This window comes from Mustela nigripes, chromosome 7 (genome assembly GCF_022355385.1).
Source record: "Mustela nigripes isolate SB6536 chromosome 7, MUSNIG.SB6536, whole genome shotgun sequence".
Classification (NCBI taxonomy): Eukaryota; Metazoa; Chordata; class Mammalia; order Carnivora; family Mustelidae; genus Mustela; species Mustela nigripes.
The window spans coordinates 56,206,254-56,228,477 of record NC_081563.1 but is presented as its reverse complement, the minus strand read 5'-3'; the positions used below and the strand labels follow the sequence as shown (position 1 = coordinate 56,228,477).

Sequence of the window (22,224 nt, the reverse complement as noted above, 5' to 3'; positions counted from 1 at the left end):
CGCTTCAAATGAGGAATTCCAGAGCAAACAATGAAAAATAACTTACTGTGCTCGTTTTTAAATCTTATTTTAGTCACCTGGGATTTTTATATCAAGATTTTACAGATCATTCAATAACACGTAATGGTTGTGATTCTATTAAAAATTATATTATTAATTTTGAATATTTGCCTAGCAAGAGAATTTTAGTGGAAGTCTTACATATAAATAGTGAAGAGAATTACATCTGGAAAAAATTATGGCACTGCTGAATCCTACTTGTTGTGGAGTACATCTTATACAGCACAATAAACCATATTTTTCCAGAAATGAAAGTGAAAACTATCATTATAGCATGAAGGCAACAGAAATTTAGTTAAGTGGGGCTTCGCAGGAAGGAACATTTCGACCCAGGCACTGAGACGTTGAGATGGTACTTTATTCTGTGTTCTCCTCTGTCTCGAATCCTCTAGATTAGATACAATTACTTTACTCGATGAATATTTTCTCATTAGGATCATAATTGCCTGGAAAAAGTTTTTAATGGTTTTAAAGGGATTAAGAAAGCAACACCCCTCTTTTCTCCCCAGAGTTTACTAGCTCCCTTTGCACAAATACATCACACAAACAACCATTTCCTCGTATTGCTGGGAAGAATTCCTCAACCAAACAGTAAATTCTGTGTCAAAGAGACTAACCATGGCACGAACATCTCGCTGTTTACTTAATGAGAAGTGCATGGAAGTGTGAAGGTGCAAAGACAGGTTCTGGGTTAGAGGATGGTGAGAGGAGACGGCTTCTTTAGCACAAGGAAAAAAAATCTCTGGGATCGTCACGTCACGTCTGAAATAGAGTATTTTCCTGCACTACTTTCCTTCCGTTCTTTCCTTCCCTCCCCTTCCTTTTCCTTTCCTTGGGGACTCCTCCCCATTTGCCATAAAAATTCTGAGATGTATTCATTTGTTCTTGAAACTGTCAGATTTAATGTTGATGAATCTTAAGTGGTTTAGCTTTGGAAAACATCAGCTTATGTTTTAATTTCCTTCGTAGCAAATGCCTAGTGATACCTTGGTCTTCAGGTCATGCTGCGCAGTCTAGCTCGTGCCGATGTCCCCGGTGTTGTTTTCATCATTAAATGAAACTGAATGAAGTTGGTGATGAGTTGTCAAGAAATCTCGGGGACGACGACATGTCAGTGCCCCGTGTCTCCTAACTCCTTTGTGCCTATTCATAAAGATCAAATGAGATTATGTCTATGAACCGGCAGTAAACTGTAAAGCGCAAACGGAAGCAGATGATGCCAATGGTGATTATGATGCTGTCCGACAATGTTACTCATTTCTCGACTAGAAATTTGGTCACAGCCTTATGTTTTCTGATTATTTTATGGTCTCCAGTACTTAATTTGGACTGGTATGGACCAGATTTAGCCATTCACTGGGATTGGAAAGCATTATCTTATGTGATTCCTCTCTCACTATATAAAGAGTGAGTTAACACCCCTCCCCAAAAAAGATTTTTTTTAATGTTCTGAGTTTTCCAACCCACACTTCCCAGATTAATTAGGAAATTGTCCCCAGTATCTCTTCTCTCTTTTCTAGTATGTAGCCTTTGCAGAAAGAAAATGCTAATTTGATGCAGAAAGCTGCTTAAAATTAGTCAAAATAAACCCTTGTTCCAGACTTGTGTGCACTAAATAATTCCCCCGGATCAAAATGGGAGTGTGTCTGGGAGGAGGACAGAGAGGAAGTTTGCAGATGGACTTTCTCCCCCGTCTCATTTCCAACCAGGTAAAATGAAGTTCGAAAGGCCCAAATTCTCAGCAGATCTGCGCAGCACAGTAATAGCCTTTATGCTTGGAAATTTATGGGCCATGGACAGTTTATAAGAAACGATGTAGTTCATCAGAGAGCCAGACTGATGGAGCACATGGGAGCATTCTGCACAGGAAGTTGGGTTTTGGAATAATACTTACTTTGATAGAGTTGTTTTGTTAGCTAAGTAAAACAGTAGGGAAGCCAATGGCCACTTAGGCTTCAAACATAAATATATATTTATAAGTCACCCAGCTGCCTAATTGAGAGCTGTTGTGTTTCCACTAAGTATGTCTTCACCAGAAAGCAGTAACAACAACAGTATTATCAGCCCAGCCCCGTCTAGGCGTAGATTCTTTTAATCAGTTTCTGATAGTTTGGAGTAATTAAATGCAGTCTAAATGCTTCTGTCTTTGAGTCAGAGGGTGAGAAGATGGTTAGAAAGATGCTTTTGTATGGAAGGTGCAAAGGTAGACGTTACAGCCTTATATTACACTCTGGGTAGTGGAGGGCGATTATCCGAGATTTGAAATTGTGGTTCTGTGGACTCCTGATGGGGAGAGATGGAGGGTTCGGAGGAGCAAGGGTTGGGCATACAATTGTCTGATGCTTTCAGGTTTCACAGAAGAAGGTTAAGCAGGAGGTGGCTTGTTAAATTTGAGCAGAGAACTGGAAAATAAGATTTCACACTCCTGAGATGGGGAAAGCTGGGGAGTTTGGAGTTTGTCTGGGAGATTTGAAAAAGGTCGGATGTGCTATAGTGTTTCTCAAATTGTATTTCAGTGCCTATGAGCGGAAAGAAAGAGTAGGTGTTATGAAAAAAAGTGAAAGGTCCTTATATACATGCGCTCAAGTCAAGCGTCCTAGGTAAATGGGCATTTTAAAACTCAAATAATTATTTGGCATGTGGAAATAAAATGTGCAGCCTCTTCTGCTTGGCTGGACCTCCTTGAATTCTGGCCACACTAATGACATTTTGCTACTGTGTCTTCCACTCGTGTCCCCCCTTTCTGTCCCCAAACTCCTTTCTCCCCTTTATGGCCAAGAGTTTAATGATTTCTCTCTTTTGCTTTGAGACCTTGAACTAGAGTTGGATTGAAAGTGGCAGCATGGGAGCCCAAGACTTAGGTTCCAGTGTGAGGTCTGTTTCTCTGTGTGATCTTAAGGCAGAACAGTTTTCTTTCTTCCTGGAGGGAGCCGTAGGTCAGACCCCGAGGTCTCCCCTAGTTCAGACATTATGTTATCTCAGATGAGTTCTTCTTCTTTCAATTCTCCCCTCCTCTTCTGGGCCAGGTGCCGCCCTCCTTAGCAATCGCTTTTTATAAAAATGATTCATTTCTGCATTATGACTGGTTCTTTATATCTAATTCTCTTTTTCAATGGTTTCTCTATTTTATACTTGTAGTTTTACTTGTATCCTCTTTGCCTTTTGGTTCCCTCTTTTTGAGACCAGTTTTATCTTTATGTAGCAAGAATGTTCTTCCTCTTCAAGCATTTATTTCCCCCTTATCCTCAGTGTTTGATCTTTTCTTGTGTAACATAACACTAAACACATTCAGGCACTTTATAAGTATTTCTTGACTGATTGGTTTAATACGATTCCCCATGTTTCAGACCTCCTACCTCTCTCTTTTGACTTTGGACTCTGGGTCATCTCCTGTGTTTTTGGAATTGGAGTATAAGTCATTCTTCACCTATTCTAATATGAGTACTGGGTCAAGCAAGTAGCACCTGTGTAATTGCTAGTCTTAGATCCTCTGTTCTCAAGGGGGCGACTTAAGGGATGACTCAGTGTCATTTCCCCTGTCCCCATCCAAAATGAACAGGAAGCATAAAGGACATTCAAGATATTGGATAACAGTCAAACTTCTAATAGTTCGGTTGTGCTAGGAGAATTAAAACTTCCAGTGTCAGAAACTCTCAAACACTTCCTTTTGGTTCCAGCTTGCAGGAATATAAAATGAGAGGTTTCTCTACTAAGAGTTACAAATGTTCTATAGTAATTACTCACTGGAGAGCTCAAGATAAGAATGCTTAAAAGTATAACTTCACATTAGATCCACATTTTCTTGTACCATAGAACACTAAAAGAATTTAATAGGTTGAAGAAAATGTTACTCATTGCCTCTTCCTACTAATGTATGTATTTCTGTGAAGAAATGATAAATTTTGCACTATGTTAAACACATTTTCCCATATACTTAAATGGACTATTTTTTAAACCCAGGAAGGCAAATAATTGGTCTTTGTTAATTAACTTTTCTAAGAAAATGGAACTCACAATAGAGTAAAATAGAAAGCAATTGTTTTTCCCTAACTAGTATTATGGAATTTATTCGAAGATTCTCTAAGAAGCTTCGTGTCTTACAGTCTTACAGTCCACCATACTTTGGTTCTCAATTCTTCCATTTTCAATTTCCCTCAAAGGGTTGGTTGTTACTAGAGGCTAATGCCCTTGCCTTATGAGACCTCAAAAAACAGAAGTCAGAACTCTCTGATAAATTAGGGATTTGTAATTTATTAATAAAAGTTCATTATGACATTTCCATACCGAGTAATTTTCTCCAACATTAGCAATAAGATTTATTTGACTTGCATAAAACTACAGGAACATTTATGCTTGTTGAAAATGCCATGGGTAAATTATGACATCAGCAATATTTAAATAGTTTTTTGTTATTTATTCAATACTCCTGATACTAGGTTAAATCCTCCTCAAAATAAATAGAATAGTATAATCCAAAAGGTAGAGATATTCTAAAATTTGTGAATGGTGAAGAGTGATGAATGGAATTGCTTAAAAAACCCAACCATGGAGCATTACTTGTTTAGAGATATAGGCTTGAAGAAAAGGAACTGATTGAATTTTCCTTCAAGTTGGCTAATGTAGATGTCGATGTTTTAAAGTGCAAAACAAAATATTCCCCCCACCCCAAATCAGAAAACTGTTGCCCAGTTTTGATGCCTATGCATTATGCATTCATTCGCGAGAAGCTGCCACTTACAACAGTGAACCTCAAGTGGCATGAAATACCTTTTAGAGACAGGAGGCAGAATGATGGTTATTTTTGCTCTAGGTAAAAGGAGATTGTATTGTTCTTCAACCATTTTGTGATGAAGGTCTACATTGTGGCTCTTTCCCTTCTATTCAAGTTTGAAAGTACAATAACATTATAAGGCTTAATCATAAATAAATGCATTGCTTTAATGTAGTGCCCTGTTTAGCCTTGATATCTACAAACATTCCTTATGTTGCAGTGTTTTAAAGATACCTTAACAGCTTTTGTTAATATGTGTCCCAAAAAAAGCAATATATTTTTTTAAGATCTTATTCATTTATTTGAGAGAGAGAGAGAGAGAGAGAGAGAGCGCACAAGCAGAGGGAGGGGCAGAGGGAGAATCAGGCTCCCCCTGAGTGAGGAGCCCGAGATGGGACCCGAGATGGGACTCGATCCCAGGGCCCTGAGATCACAACCTGAGCCAAAGTCAGATGCTTGACCAACTGAACAACCCAGATACCTACTCCCTATCCCAAAGCAGTTATTAATGGTAATCTTGGATAAAGCTAGAAATCTTAAAAGGTGCCCTATCCATCAAAAGGGGAGTAGAAATGGTCCACCAGTCCAGGAAAGTGAATATGATCTTCTCATATGCTGGGGCTCCGTGTGAAAAAATATGGAAGAGTCATCTGATGGAAATCAAAACACCATGACCATGACCAGGCAAGAGGGTCTGAAAGTTTCCTGTTCACATGGTTTGGGGACTTGAAGTCAATAAATTTTCCTAAATTGAGTCACAAAATAGGCAATACTCTTAGGATCTTAGCAGGAGCAAATGAAAATTGCTCTGTTAATATACTTCCTTCCTGCCAGACCCCTCAGTAAAGGAACTCCTATAATGGATGACTTCACAAATGAAGATAGGAATCTCCCTGGGGAAGAATCAACAGCTATAACAAATAGGAGATCAGCAGCCTTGAAATTGGAAATTATAGAATAATCTAAATGAGTCCGTATATTCAAAATGTTAATTGACTATAGATAAAAGAAGAAATTGAAATCACAAAGAAACATGTAAAAATCATGGAAGAAAAAGAGTCATATTTGTAAAAAAAGCTGAATAGAAGTTGTAGAAGTAAAATATTGAAATTTAGAAACATCCAATGACTTATTGGAAAGCATATTAATTTAAATGTTCAATAAATAAGACAGTAGGACAGAGTAGGGAACCCTGAAACATACCTGAGCATGGATGGAAACTTGCCAATTGGCAGAGGAAGCATTACAGATGAGGTGGAAAGGACAGAGTACTTAGCAAATGCCACTGTGTCAAATGATAACCATATAGAAGAAAAAAAGTTTGGATCGCTGCTTTATACTAACCACAGAATCAAATTTATCTGGATTAAGGACCTAAAAGTATAAATAAAGATTCAAACTTTCAGGGAAATTTTTAGATAAATATTTTGTCAGGGTCTAGAAAAATTTCTTAGTCACAAAATAAAACCTTTAGGGATAGGGTAGCTAAATACCCGTACGCAAAAGAATGAAGATGGACCTCTACCTCACCCCACACACAAAAACTAACTAAGAAATGAATCATGGGTCTAAATAGAAGAGCTAAGACTATAAACTCTTAGAAGAAAAAACTAAGTACAAATTTTATTTTAAACTTGGGAGTTTAACGTTGGAGTTGGCAATGATTTCTTAGATATGACATCAAAAGCACAAGTAACAAAAGAAACAGATAAATTGGACTTCATCAAAATGAAAAACATCTGTGCCTTTATCAAAGGGTACTCTCAAGAAGGCAAAAAGAAAATTTACAGAATAGGAGAGAATATTTGCAAACATGTATCTAATAAAGTGCTAGTATCCAGGATATTTAATGAATTCTTGAAACTGAATAACAAGACAAATAACCTAATTTTTAAAATGGGCAAAGGATTTGGATAGATGTTTACCCAAAAAAGATACACAAGTGGCCAATAAGTACATGAAAAGATGCTCAACATTATTGGCCATCAGTGAAATGCAAATCAGAGCAACAATAAAATATTATGCCATTTCACACCCACTGACATGGCTACAATAAAAAAGATGACATTTGGAGTGTTGAGGAGTATGAAGAAAAATTGGAACCCTCATACCTGGCTGGTGAGAATACAAAATGGAACAGACACTTTGGAAAGCACTCTGGCAGCTCCTGAAAACAGACTTTCCAGAAGACTCAATAATTCCATACCTATGCACATGCCCAAGATAACTGAAAACATATGTGCACTGCAAACTTTTACTTGAACGTTCCGAGTTGCATTATTCATAAATGAAAACAAACTGAATTTCCATCAGTTGATGAATGGAAAAACAAAATGTGGTATATCTATGTAATTGAATATTATTCAGCCATAAAAATAAATGAAGGACTGATACATGCTACAACATGCATGAACCTTGAAACCAATAATCTCAGGAAAGGCAGCCCACTCACAAAAGGGCACATGTTGTATGGTTCCACTTATACAGGAAACATCCAGCATAGGTAAATCCAAAGAGACAGGAATAGATTAGTGGTTGCTGAGGGCTGGAGGGTGGGCTAGTGGGGAGTGATTGCTGATGGGTATGGGATTTCTTTTGAGGTGATGAAAATGTTCTGGAATTAAATAGTGATGTTGGTTGCATAACTTTGAATATACTAAAAACCATGGAATTCAGTGCTTTTAAAGGATGAATTTTATGTTATGTGAAATGTTTCTCGATTAATAAAGAAGAAAAACTCAGGAAAAGATGGATTAATTTTATGTTAAAATTCAAAGTAATGCCATGTAAAAGCGTAGATAACTACCTAAGAAACAAAATGTCCACCAGTTAATATGCATAAGTAAAAACCAAGAAATTCACAGAAGAGGAAAACCAAGTAACCAATAAACATATACTGATCAATGATATACAAATTAAAACAATAACGAGGGACTTTCCCATGTGTATTCAAGCATGTGTTAATGGCAAAAGTTAGAAAAATATGTGGGGCGCCTGGGTGGCTCAGTGAGTTAAAGGCTCTGCCTTCGGCTCAAGTCATGATCTCAGGGTCCTGGGATGGAGCCCCGCATTGGGCTCTCTGCTCAGTGGGGAGCCTGTTTCCCCCTCTCTCTCTGCCTGCTTCTCTGCCTACTTGTGATCTCTCTCTGTCAAATAAACAAATAAAATCTTAAAAAAAGAGAAAAAATGTATGTTTAACAAAGAAAGAATTGGTAAATAAATTATAGTATAATTGTGCAATGGAAGACAGTAGAATTATTAAAGTGAGTAAACTAGACATATGTATACATCTAGGTAAACCTCAAAATTATACCACTGAGTTAAAGACGCTATTTGTAAAAAGATATGGATGGAATTATAATATATGAATTTTAAAAATACATTAATGAGTAACTTGTTATACAGTGTATTTTTTTGCATGTACATATTTCTGTACTAAAAGTGTACAAATCTAGGTAAGGAGAATACAAGCATCATCAGGATATTGGCTAAATGTGGGGAGGAAGGGAAGTGAATGGATTCGGAAGAAGGAAAAGGAAGCTTCCAGTTTATCTGTTGTATTTTGTTTCTCTCAAAGACAGAAAAATACATAGCATAATAAAAATAATTGTTATGTTTTGTTGTTAAACACGGTGTTTTAGATATTATTCTCTGTACTTTATTGTCAACATGACAGTTAAACACGGTGTCGTGCTTTTATTTATATAATAATGATGATGTAATAAGTTTTGTCACAGACTTACATGACATTTGCTTTTGTTTGTTTGTTAAATTGCCAGTTTGCATCCTTTGCCTGTATTTCTATTGGCGTGGGCCTAGAATTGGTTGAAAATTCTGTTTGGCTGAGAATAATAGAAACTTGGAAATAGCAACTTAAGCAAATTGGAAGTTTTGTTTTTTCTCATGGAATGAAAGTCCAAGTCAGAAATTCAAGTTGGGTACATGGGCTCCATGATGCCAGGGGAGAGATGGACGCCCTGTATCTTTCCACCAGCCATCCTCAGCACATTCTTGTCACCCTTGGCGTCACAGGATAGCCCCTTTGCTTCCCGGTAGGAGGTGGTGTTCCAGGCAGGAAGTCGCGGAATAAGGAAGGACTTCACCCAAAGCCCCCCACCCCTGCAACTCACACCTTCTGCCCCTCTTGAAAATCTCAATCAGAAATGCCCCCTTTTTTTTTTTTCCTCAGTGACCAAAACTAGGTCAGATGACGACCTCCACTGAGGAACTCAGCAGTGTTTGCCTAACCCTTCCCCCAGACTGCGGTTCTCTAGACAGATACTGAGAAGAAGCTGGTAAGCCTTCACAGCTGATAAACAGGAATGTGAATGATGGTGACAATTGTAACAGGTACCATTTATTGAACAAGTGCTATGTGCCAGGTGTGTGAGCTCTGTACGCTTCACCTTGCTTAATCTTCACCGCAATCCTAAGAATTAAGAACCTGATTAATACTCATTTAAAGATGAAGAAATTGAGACTCATGAAGGTGGAGTAACACGTTGAAGGTCATATGGTGATGAAATGGGAACTTGAGTCCAGGTGTCCGATCTCTGGCTTGCCTGGGGCTGCCCCGGTTTTAGCACGGAAAGTCTCACGTCCCGGGACCCACATCAGTCCTGGATCAGTGGGGTCACCCGCTGAAGCTCCAGCAGTATTAGGGTAGGAGTTCAATTCAACTTTGTTGAACGGTTAATTGAAAAAATACTGTTTCGTACTGTTTCTCTTTTTTCATAAATGTTAAAGACTTGCAATATATCAAGAATATGCCTTTTGTATTATATATGTCTTTCTTTTGCCTTGTCGTGTGTAGGACTCTTTCTGATTTACGGCATTTTAAAGTTTTATGTGTCTATCTATTTTCCTTTATGGTTTCTTCCTTTGCTTTTCTGTTTAGACAGTCTTCCCCACTCTACCCAGAAGTTGTATTTTCTTCTGGTTCTTTGAGAGTTTACTTTGTAATTCAAAGTAAAATGGGGAGGTCTGGGAATGGGAAAGGGTTTCATACACATGTTCCATTTCCCAGGTTTGGGTGAGTGTTTTAGAACTTTACACTTAAATGTTTGAAACATTCGTCTCAGGAACTGATTTAAAATCCATAACTTAAAGGAATGAAAACCCTTCCCGATGCATTCCCGATGTGCGGTGCACATGTGTCTGATCTGCAGTCGGCAATCGTGTCAAAATGTGTCAGCTCATTTCATATTCTTTTTAACTAGCCTTTGATTAAGGGAGCGCTGTATCAACTTATGTAAGCCTGCAGTCAAATATACCTTCAAATTATTAGCACCTGGTGAGAAATGTCCTTCCCATTCTAAATACCAGTTCATCATGTCTTATTTGTAATTCACTTGATGATTTTGATATATCATTATAAATACTACATGTGACTAAGTCTTTATACTGAAGCTTTGTTCTTGTAAAAATGGCAGAAAAGGGGAATTGCATACTGTGTCCCTGATCCAGATGTGTGGATCTAGACCAAACAGGTGTGGTGCTAGGCTGAGATGATAAATCACCGGCCACACAAGTCTTTATGTTGGGCAACATGAGGTCATTAGTGTTTATCTTGCGCTGTTGGCTCTAACTTAGTGTTCTGGCCAACAGACTGGGAAAGTATTTGTGAAGTCACTCTTATTGACAAATAATTATTAGAAGTTACTTTATTATAAAGCAAAGTTAATGCTCTAGTCCAGACATTAGCAAACTTTTTGTAAAGAGGCAGACGGTAAATGTTTTAGGTTTTGTTGGTCGTAGGTCTCTTGTGCAACTGTTCACTCTGCCTTTGCGTGGCCGTAGACAGTGCATAAACAAGTGGGCGTGGCTGTGTTTCAATCAGTTATTTACAAAAGCAGCTGGTTTGCGTGGTTTGGCTGGTGGGCTATAGTTTTCCAGCTGCTGGATGGTCAACGGATTCATTTCTTCACAGCTGAGTTTTACCTGAAAGGTGGCAATCGGTTGCTGTTCTGAAAAATACCAAACAAGTGTTCCTATCATTGGTATTTGAAGACTTTGGCTTCAGTGTCTTCAGATAAAATTGGAAAACCCTTTGAACATTTTCTGAAGAGAAGAATCATGATGTAAATAAGAAATTGTTCTTTAGGATCGGTTATATCAATCTCGAGCAAAAAGGTAGTGTCTCAAAGTTTCTTTGCTTTAAGTGGCCTATAATATTCTTCTTCAACACATCTATCTTCTGCCAGAAAGCCGGACATAACTTTTAATTCCAGTGGGGTCTGGGCTGAGAGGCAGGAAAGCATGTGGGTACCATACATTTGTTTGAGTCTGTCTCTGTGTAATCACAAAAATCGAATACTCCGGAACTCTGTATTACAAATGTGGATGGTCTACTTTCATGCACAGTTTCTCTATCATACAGGCAGCAAAGGCAAGATTTTTCCCAAGTATCATTACTTCCTGCTTTACTAAATCAGGATGACTGACAAGAACTTGCTTCTGTTTTCATGGATTCTCTTCTAGTACAGACTGTATTCTGTGCATCAGTCTCTGATTGGATGTAATCACATTTCAAAGCTAAATATAATTATATAAGTATACATATAGCTATATACCTATATACAACCCTCTCTTCTCTCTCTATATATACTTAAATATATATATATTTGAATATGTATATGCATATATATTTAAATCAGTCTCTTATGGACTCCCAAATATCTGTGAATATTTATTCCTGCAAAATTATAATGTTATCAGTGTTTAAAGGAAGTTTCATTCTTTGAAAAACTTCCCAGTCTGTGATAGGGCTTTTGTGGTGGTGGTTCTTGAATTTTGTTTGTTTTTATTCTTTCAGCAAGTTGTTATTCTTTGGTGTTTGGCTTATTTTTGGAGGTACTCCCAAAGCAGCTGGAGATGATATATATAAAATAAATAAGGTAGATGTTCAAGCTGGGGATAGTATTTTTGTTCAAAATTATGGTGTAATATTAAAGAAATGGGACCGATTTTTTATTCTGTCTTAAAGGATTTTCAAATGTCTGGTGTGGCGGAAGCATCACTGGAATATGCTTTACCTCCTGACCTAAAGTTTTGAAGGACAATTTTCCTTTGGTCATGGAAGCCAAGATGTGTTTTAGAAGTCTCATTACTCTGTATTCATACCTTATCAAAATAGCCCTCTTAACTCTCCCCTGGAAAGAGAATTCAGACAAATGGAAGAAACGGTCAGCACATTTGTAATTTGTGTCTCCTTCAAGAAATCTAGTTAGCATTAGTAGCGTGCTTTGCTACTAATTCCCCTCAGCTGCCTGACATGATGAACTTTCATCACGGGAGTTTTCCTCTTGAGTAACTGAAACCTATGTTGTCCTTTATGGGTGGTATTCTGGGGGTAACCAGTGAGGGGGCAGGAAAAATAGTTCTTTATTTTTCTTATAATGGAGTCAAGTGTTGTAGGAGAGCAGGATGGGGCCCATGGTGGGGGCAGGGTGGTGGGGAGAGAGGCGTAGTCAGGATAGAGGGGACGTGTTCAAAGGGACAATACATGGAATTATTTTTATTTCAAATACATTTAACTTGAGAGGATAAAGCCTTGGAAATAGAAGCAACAACAAATATGTTTGGACTGAGACTATGGAACAAGTCTTCCTTTCCTGTTTCTCTTTCTCTCTGTTAAAATCCGTATGTGCCACCTTTATCCCACATAAATACAAAACATTATTTTTAATTTTCTAATTGCAGAATACATGCATTCTTAATGAAGAACACTTTTAAAACAAAGACACAAGCAATAAAAACTACCCATCATTGGCCAAGAGACACATACAAAGATGTTCAATATCACTCATCATCAGGGAAATGCGAATCAAAGCCACAATGAGAGGGCACCTCACACCTGTCAGAATGGCTAGTGTTAAAAATACAAGAAACAGGGGCGCCTGGGTGGCTCAGTGGTTTGGGCTGCTGCCTTCGGCTCGGGTCATGATCTCAGGGTCCTGGGATGGAGCCCCGCAGGAAGCCTGCTTCCCTCTCTCTCTCTCTCTGCCTGCCTCTCTGCCTACTTGTGATCTCTGTCTGTCAAATAAATGAATAAAATCTTTAAAAAAAAATACAAGAAACAACAAGGGTCAGTGAGGACGTGGAGAAAAGGGAACCCTCACGTGCTGTTGGTAGGAATGTAAATTGGTGCAACATGGGAAACAGTATAGAGGTTCCTCAAAAAACCAAGACCAGAAATGCCACATGACCTATATGATTCCTACTACTGGTTCTTTATCCAAAGAAGATGAAAACACTAATTCAACAAGATAGATGCACCCCTATGTTTATTGCAGCAGTATTTGCAATAGACATGAAAGCAACCCAATGGTCCATCAATTGGTGCGTGGATACTCAAGAAGACTGGTGTGTGTGTGTATAATATATATTGGAATATTACTCAGCCATGAAAAGAATGGAATGTGGCCATTTGTGACAACATGGATGGCTCTAGAGTGTATTATGCTAAGTGAAATAGGTCAGACGGAGAAAGATAAATACTGTATGATTTCACTTATATGTACAATCTAAAAAACAAAACATATGAACAGACAACACCCCCCCCCCAAAAAAAAACCACAGACTCTTAAATACAGAGAACAATCTGGTGGTTCCCAGAGGAGAGGTGGGGTGTGTGAAATAGTTTAAGGGGATTAAGAGGTACAAACTACCAGATTTAGAAAAGTAAGTCACAGGGGCACCTGGGTGGCTCAGTGGGTTAAAACCTCTGCCATCAGCTTAGGTCATGATCCCAGGGTCCTGGGATTGAGTCCCACATCGGGCTCTCTGCTTGGCGGGGAGCTTGTTTCCCCCCCTCTCTCTGCCTACTTGTGACTTCTGTCAAATAAACAAATTAAAAAATCTTAAAAAAATAAAAAAAAATAGAAAAGTGAGTCACAGAGAGGACTAGTACAGTGTAAGGAATATAGTCAGTATATTATAATAATATTATATAGTGACAGCTGGTGACTACTCATTTTGGTGAGCACGGAGTAATGTATACAATGGTAAGATCAATGTTGTGCACCTGAAACTGATATAACATGGTGTATCGATTATATTCCAATAATAGTTTTTTAAAAACCACAATGAGATGTCACCTCACATCAGTCAGAATGACTAGTATCGAAAAGACAAGAAATAACAAGTACTGGCAAAACAGTGGTTAAGAGTAAATGAAACGTTCAAGCATGTTGGTGGGAATGTTAATTGGTGTAAACACTACACAAAAAATTGCCTATCATTGATCACACAGAAATATTCACAGTAAAACTTGAGTGTTTGTGTCCTCCCAATTACATCCTTTCCCTCCTTCCTTCCTCCCCTTCTCTTTTTTCCCTTCTTTTTATTTATTTCTATTAATTTCTTGTGTTTATAAAAAGGAGGACCTGTCAATTAAATACGATGTTTCATAAAATGCCATGTTATATAGCAGTGTATCTTTTACTGTATCTCTGTCATTTTCCCCAACATAATTAAAAAATAATTTTAAATAGCTCTATTTTTTAATTATAAAATGATACATATTTGTTGCAAAATAATTTAGGAAATATACAAACATGTATACACACACACTTTATAGTTTAATTGACTCATATGTTGTCTTGTAAACATTAAATTCCTTTAAACCTAGAGATCTTAAAAAAAAAGCAACTAATGATCAACTGTTACCTATTATGCTTAATTTGACAACCATGATAAAAAGAAATACTGCTTATTTCTTTCCTGCAAAAAACCCCCAAAAAACAAAAAAACAAAAAAAACAACAAAGGTAAAAATCATCTTCAATACTACTGCCTAAGGTTGATGACGTTTGTTCTGAAGGGCGTTTAAAGGAACGTATTTAGGGGCGCCTGGGTGGCTCAGTCTGTTAAGCATCTGCCTTTAGCTCAGATCATGATCCCGGGGTCCTGGGATGGAGTCCCCCTTTTGGGCTTTCGGCTGGGGGAGGGAGGTAGGGTGGTGGAGGAGGGGGTCTACTGCTCTCTCCTTCTGCCCCTCCCCCCTACTTGTGTTCTCACTCACTCTGCTCTCTCTCTCTCAAATAAATAAAGGGAAAAAAGAGATCTTTATGCCAAATGAAGCTCGGAAAATTTTGGATTAAATGCATTTAAACAGGGTTTCTTTGCTGCGGGACTCCTCAAAGTTTTTTTTTTTTTTTTAAATTTTTTCAATTTATTTATTTTCAGAAAAACAGTATTCATTATTTTTTCACCACACCCAGTGCTCCATGCAATCCGTGCCCTCCACAATACCCACCACCTGGTACCCCAACCTCCCACCCCTCCGCCACTTCAACAGCTGAAGGGTGTTATGGTCCTCACAAAAAGATGAAGTGTAGAATTTCTCAAACTTATTTGACCCAAGAATGCTTTATTCCAAAAGTTTTTTTTCTTTGAAATATACTTTTATCAATGATATTCTTTACACATGCACACTCACATAGAGACACACACACATACAGAGGCATACTCAAAAATCCTCATTTACTGATTTCTAGGTGATTGTTTTAACAATTAGATAATGAGCTAAATTCTAGGTCGTTATTTTAATAATTAGACAATGAACTAAATATATCATGGGAATCTATTTACACCAATAAATGGGGACCCACATCATTGTTTTTGGTGCTATGAAGTATTCCACTGCTTTTATCGTAATGCTTTTATTTTTTATTTTTTAGTTTTTTAAAGGTTTCATTTATTTATTGGAGAGAGAGAGAGGGAGAGAGCCGAGCACATGCAATCAGGATCTGGGCTGAAGGCAGACGCTTAACCAACTGAGCCACCCAGGTGCCCCTACCCTAATGTTTTTAAACAGCTCCTTATTGGTGGATATTTAGTTGTTTTTTATCTTTTTTTTGCATTTGTAAGTGATGTGGAAATTAACATCCTTGTACATTTCTTTCTGTAGGTTTGCCCAATTATTTCCTTAGGACAAACTCTCAAAAAGAGTTAGCACAAGCCTTTTAATTAATCTATATTCCAAGATTAGTTTCTTTGCTCAGAAATGTAAGATTTTCATTAAAAAATAGTTAGGCTGAGGATTTAGTTCAAGTGTGTCTACTACTAAAGTATGAACTAGTAGCAGCAGAATAGGCTGTCAGAAATATAGTTTGCTGAATACTTGAAATTATTCATAAGATTAATATGCATTTATAAAAGAGTAGTTATCAAGATGTTTTTTCAGTGTGGAAACTGGGGGCTGCCCTCATTAGAAAATAAGGCAAAAAGGCAAATTCAAAATGCACTATTTCCTCGCCCCCCCATAGAGAATCAAAAAGCTTAAGGGGAGCAATACCTTCTGGTTTTAAATGAGAAGGAAACACATTCTAAATTCAAGTTAAGATGTAGAAATAGATGCCTACTATTTCTATAAGTGATTTGCCTCTTCTCAGTAAGTAAAGCCTGAAATACTCTATCTAGCGTTTCCTTGGAATTATGATTCCATTCTACCAGAGGTCCCATACGATATTTCACTGGACTTTAACATAGGCTGGGATCTCATCCTGCTTAGAATAAAAAGTAAAAAAGCACATCTGTTTGATAAGATTTTCTCCATCTGAAATCGGAGTCTGCATCGAAACTTTGAACAGTTATACACAGGATGGAGCAAAGGCTATTGTTTGCTTATGTGGTAGATTGAGATCAAGAATGTTAATGTTATCTCCAAGAACGCTTTTTAATTTATATCAAAATTGTATAAACAGGGTCACCAGGGCTAAATGGAATGTCAATGACCTATGAAGATCAGAAAGTAAACAAAAGATCTTAAAATAAGCATGTAACCTGAACACCTCGAGAGTTGTTGTATATTGAAGGGCAATTGTTTACAAAAAGAAAGGGAAAATTACTTAGTGCTAATTCTGTGTGTGACAAGCCCCTTCTTCCTCAGTCCATCAGCAGATTGGTGGTAGGTCGGAGTTCACGCTGCCTGTTTGGAAAGGCTGTGCAGAAAACCAACATGCGCTGTCCTTTAGGATCATGATGGTACTCAGAAGCCTACCCATTTCCTTTATGGGGTTGGCTAGCTTCAGGCTAAGTTCTTTCTTCACAATAGCTGTTGCTGAGGTAGGGGCTAGCCAGGGGATCTGGGTAAGATGAAAGGATTAAAATACGGCCGGCAGGAAGAGATGGGTAGATTCACTAAGGTACACGTTTGAGGATCTCTTTGAAGCCCAAACCTCCATCTTCAAAAGGAATTCCAGCCAGATGGGGAACAAATGGGAGGAGGTTTCTGGGTGGATAACCCACAGGGTTCGGGTTCAAGGGTGGAGGAGTGCTGAGTCCGGAAGAATCTCGTGAGAAAAAGACAGTGAATTAAGAAAAAGAAAGCAAATTTTTCATCATAGCTTAATAGACACGTATAATTCTGGGCCTAAAACTGAGGCAAATTAAAAACTCACCAGAGTAAATAGTTTTTCCTTAAGGAACAAAAGATATTTTAGCCCTCCAAGCTGGCCAGGCCGTGATTCAAGGGGCAGTAAGTATAGTCTAGTGATTACGTATATAACTCTGAGGTCACACCGTCTAGAATTGGAGCCAGACTCCTTGTTACACTGTGTGATCCAAGGGAAGTAATTTGATCTCTCTGTGCCTGAAAATGGGAGTAATAATTGTATCTACCTGCTAGGTTACTTGTGAAGATTAAATAACACGCAAAGTGTTCAGAACCGTGCTTGATATGGAGTAAGCACTCAATAAATGTTAACCATTAATTTCAATATTTAAAGGTGCACCAAGGTGGGTAAAACATAATTATTTCATGGCCTGTCATTTCACCTGATAGCTTAATTTATTTGGTTTTTAATGACTTTTTGAACATTTTTTTAAAAGGGGGGTAAGGGATAGAAGAAGAGGTAGAGAAGGAGAGGGAGAGAGAGAATCTTAAGCAGGTTCCATGCCCAGTGTGGAGCCCGATGCGGGGCTTGATGTGGGGCTCCATCTCATGACCCTGAGATCCTGTCCTGAGCCAAAATGAAGATTCAGATGCTCAACTGTCTGAGCCACCCAGATATCTGAGTCACCTTTCTAGGTGTAAATCATCCATGGAGTCCTGTCCAAAGCTGTTATCCCTTAATAATGGATAAAGATGTGGCACTTATATATATATATATATATATATATATATAAAATGATACATTACTCACCCATAAAAAATGAGATCTTGCTATTTGCAATGACATGGTTGGAGCTGGAGCGTATAACGCCAAGCAAAATAAGTCAGTCAGAAAAGAACAAATGTCCTATGATTTCACTCAAATGTGGATTTAAGAAACAAAACAAACAAGCAAAGGGGGAAAGAGAGAGAGAGAGAGAGAGGGGCAAACCGAAAAACAGACTCTTAACTACAGAGAACAAAAAGATGGTTACTAGAGGGGAGGTGGGCAGGGAGGGGGGATTGGAGAAAGGGATAGTGGGGATTAAGAGGGCACTTGTGATGAGTACCAGGTAACGTTTGGAGGTGTTGAATCACCATATTGTACACCTGAAACTAATATAACACTGTATGCTAATTGGAATTTAAATAAAAACTTAAAAAAAAAAATACTACAGGGGCGCCTGGGTGGCTCAGTGGTTTGGGCTGCTGCCTTTGGCTCGGGTCATGATCTCAGGGTCCTGGGATGGAGCCCCGCATTGGGCTCCCTGCTCTGCAGGAAGCCTGCTTCCCTCTCTCTCTCTCTCTCTCTCTCTCTCTGCCTGCCTCTCTGCCCACTTGTGATCTCTGTCTGTCAAATAAATGAATAAAATCTTTAAAAAAAAATACTACAGTAAAGGTTAATAGACCTCAATATTGCCTGGATAGGATAACACTTCAGGAAGAGGAAGAAGGCTGGGGCGCGGTGGGTAGCTCCTAGGACAAATGAAACCTACCCGTACTTTATACCAAACTCAATTACAATTTTGCTAATTGAAGTGGAATTCTCAAGCTTATAGAGCTTTGGTGGAAAGTACCAGGAAAAGAATGTGCCCATATCATTCTGGGAGACCAAACTGATGGCTGTGATAGCTTCCCTGGTTCCTTGCCTGAACCTGGTTCCTTCCCTGGTTCCTTGCCCTAGGAAAAGAAAGCATCCCATTCGAAGGAAGTCATGAAAGAGGAGGGATTCATGAGAGAGTTGTGCAGGTTGCTTGTGAAAAAGAGCACGTGGAGGAGTTCGGGAACCTTTGCTTTGGATGCAGGCTGTGGAAAGACAAGTCGGCACATGGCCGAAGCTGCAGGCTGGCCAAGCACATGCTTTAGGCATCAAAAGACAGGAGAGACAGGAAGGGAAGGAGACACAGACAGAAACACTCACACACAATCAAAGGAGAAGCTATTTGATAAACGCATCTTATTGAAATATCAAATTATATCTTATTATTTAGTATTTTTGCTTTTGAATTATATAGGACAGAGTAGGACATTATAATCTTCTCTTTGATCCGATCTTACAGTGCGGGTCTAATCCCAACTGTAAGATTTGTTCAGTGGACGAAGATGTGTGTCTTTAAAATCAAAGGCAGTTTTGAAGCATTGTTTTTCCAGAACAGTGGTTTTCAAACTTTTTATCTCAATATTGCTATACAGCTTAGAAGTGTGGACTTTCATTTTGTCATTATGTCCATCCATATTTACTGTAGTGGAAAATAAAGCTGAGAAAAAATTAACTATTAACTATTAATTCATCTAAATAATAATAATAAACCCATTTCATATTTCCATAAATAATATTCCTTTTTTTTAAATAAAAATACACTTCCAAAACAAAAAATATTAGTAAAAAGAGTGGCAAGGTGTTCAGCTTAAAGACCACAGTTCCTCATATCTGGTTTTGTGTTGAGTTTGTTGTGGTATTTCATGACATGTAGCCTCTGGAAAACTCCATTGTACTCTAAGGACTGAAGAAAAACCAGGCAAAATACATTTTAGTATTATTGTGAAAATAGGTTTGAATTCACAGACTTCCTGAAAAGATCTCTCAGGTCTCCAGACCACACTGACAAAATATTCTAGAATGATGTCGTGGGCCTGGTCAGGACTGCTTGACCTGATTGTATTGTTGTTTCATTACTATAGTTTATGGATTCTGTGAGGCCCATTTCTTCACACTCTGAATTTGGGATATGTCTTACATCGATAGTGTCCTACAATAGCTGTTGTGACATAGCTGTCATTGCCTGTGCAGGCATGAACTTGGGCATGGTTATTCATGTTGTCACCATTTTTTTGAATTATGTGCATTGTTGAGTTATGTGTTGAGTTTAATTGCTGTTTAAAATTTTTCTTTTCGGAACCTATGGTATTATTTGGTGTTGGAATAAGGAGTTACTGTAGAAAGTTACTGTAGAAAGGCAAAGATACAGAACAATGGGACATAAATTTGATATTAGAGAAGCAATTTTGGAAGGATGAATGGAATCAAGTATTATCTTGCACAAGACTGGGAGTGTTTTATGGTACACAGTCAGGGAATAAAACCACAAGTAGCTATGGCCGTATTGTATGTTGTTACTGAGAAATGTGCAAAGTGATTACCTATCACGTGCTAAGCAATGCTCTTGAAGACACAAGACATTGCCAAATCTCTTGGTACAGAGGGAAGATGTATCACATTGAGACGATGGTGTGGACAATTTATGCATCCTGCAGGGTTATCATTAAGGAGAAGGGGTCATAGTTTAACTAGCAGTATTTTTTCTTTCTCAGACATCCATGCAATAACTTCTGTCTTACTGATGATGTAATCTTAGATTCAGCAAAAATTTTGTAACAATGTTTCTTAGAGCTATCGTAATAAAGTTACACACATTAGGTGGCTTAAGATCAGGGAATTGTTTTCCTTCCTAATTCTGGAGACTAGGAGCCTGAAATCAAAGCCTGGCAGCAAAGGTCATGTGGCCTCTGAGGCTTCGGTAGAACTCCCCCTTGCCTCTTTCTGGTTCCTGGTCGTGGCCATCAATCGTTGGCATTTCTTGGCTTATAGCTAGCTACGTCATTCCAACCTCTGCCCCTGTAATCACAGGGTATTCTATGTGTCTCTTTTCACATGACACCAGTCGTATTGAATTAAGGGCTCCCCCTGCTCCTCCAGTATGCCATCATCTTAACCAATTACATCTACAATGACCCTATTTCTTAATAGAGTCAACATTTTGAGGCATTGGGGGTTAGCCCTATAGCATATCTTTTGCGGGGGTGGGGGGGGAGGTGGGGGACACACACTTCAACCCATAACAAGGGGGAAAGTATATACAAAGTCTATGGCAGAGAAAATTCTATGTGTTCACAAATTCTGTTTCATATTCTTCCCTCCTGGGTATAATACAATTTGGATTTTCTAGTCCCCCGGTGGCAACACAAGACCACGTGATTAATTGTGGACAATGAAATCTGTGAATGAGAGACATGTGTGACTCGGGCTGAAGCAGAGAGAACGGTGTTACTCACAGTACATGGCTGTCCTTCAGGGAAGCGAGCGTGAGAAAAGTGTGTTGGGACCAGTACAGCCAGGATCTGGGTCACCGCACGGATGGGGAACGCAGTCCGCGATGGAGGCTTGTCCCGCAGACAGCAATCTTTGTGTCAGTGAGAAACAAGCGCGTATGCATTAAACCACTATGATTTTGCAGTCATTTCACGGCAGCGTTATCTAGCCTATCCTGACGATTACAAGAGGACGGAGCAAGAGGTGGGAGATAATGAAACTGAATTTCCAAATCATTTTCTATAAATACCTCCGGTTCTTTCAAAGGATGAAACACTCCTTTCAATATCTAAACATCAATTAATATAACAAACCATATCAGTAGAGGGCAAAAAACCCCACATAATCATGTCAAGACATGCAGAGAAAGTTTTCAAAAAAAAAAAAAATTTGACACCCTTTTATGATAGAAACACTCAACAGATTAGAAGTGAACTTCTTCAATCTAATTAAGGGCATTTATGAAAAACTCATAATATGATAAAAATATGATTCAACCTGAGGTCCCGAAGGGTGAGGTATTTCTTTCCCTTTTTACTATTTTATCTCCATGGCCCAGAACAGTAACAGGCTCATTCACACTGCTTGTCAGAAGAGCAACATCTCTATTTTAAAGATTCATTTATTTATATTAGAGGGAAAAGGAGAGAAAGAATCTGCGACAGGCTCCCCGCTGAATGTGAAGCCGGATGCAGGGGTCAATCTCATGACCCTGAGATCATAACCTGAACCCAAATTAAGAGTCAGTGGTTTAAGTGACTGAGCCACCCAGGTGCCCCTCGGCATCTCTATTTTAAAGATAAAATTAGAAATGCTTACTTGTCCTGGTCAGGTTAAACTAGGTCATTCTTCATGAGCAGTTCCAAAATCTTTGAGGTTTATAAATAACAAAGTTTTATGTTTTTTTTTTTTTTTAAGATTTTATTTA

At 38.4% G+C, this 22,224-nt stretch overlaps 1 long non-coding RNA gene across 1 annotated transcript in view; it reads left to right on the top strand.

Moving 5' to 3' along the window:
* The window catches only part of LOC132022531 (uncharacterized), a 34,737-nt gene extending 25,637 nt beyond the window's left edge, over positions 1–9,100 (top strand). The window contains exon 3 of the long non-coding RNA XR_009405606.1: positions 9,021–9,100. This is a non-coding gene — a long non-coding RNA (uncharacterized LOC132022531). The remainder of the gene's footprint in view (positions 1–9,020) is intronic.
* The last annotated feature ends 13,124 nt before the right edge of the window (positions 9,101–22,224 follow it).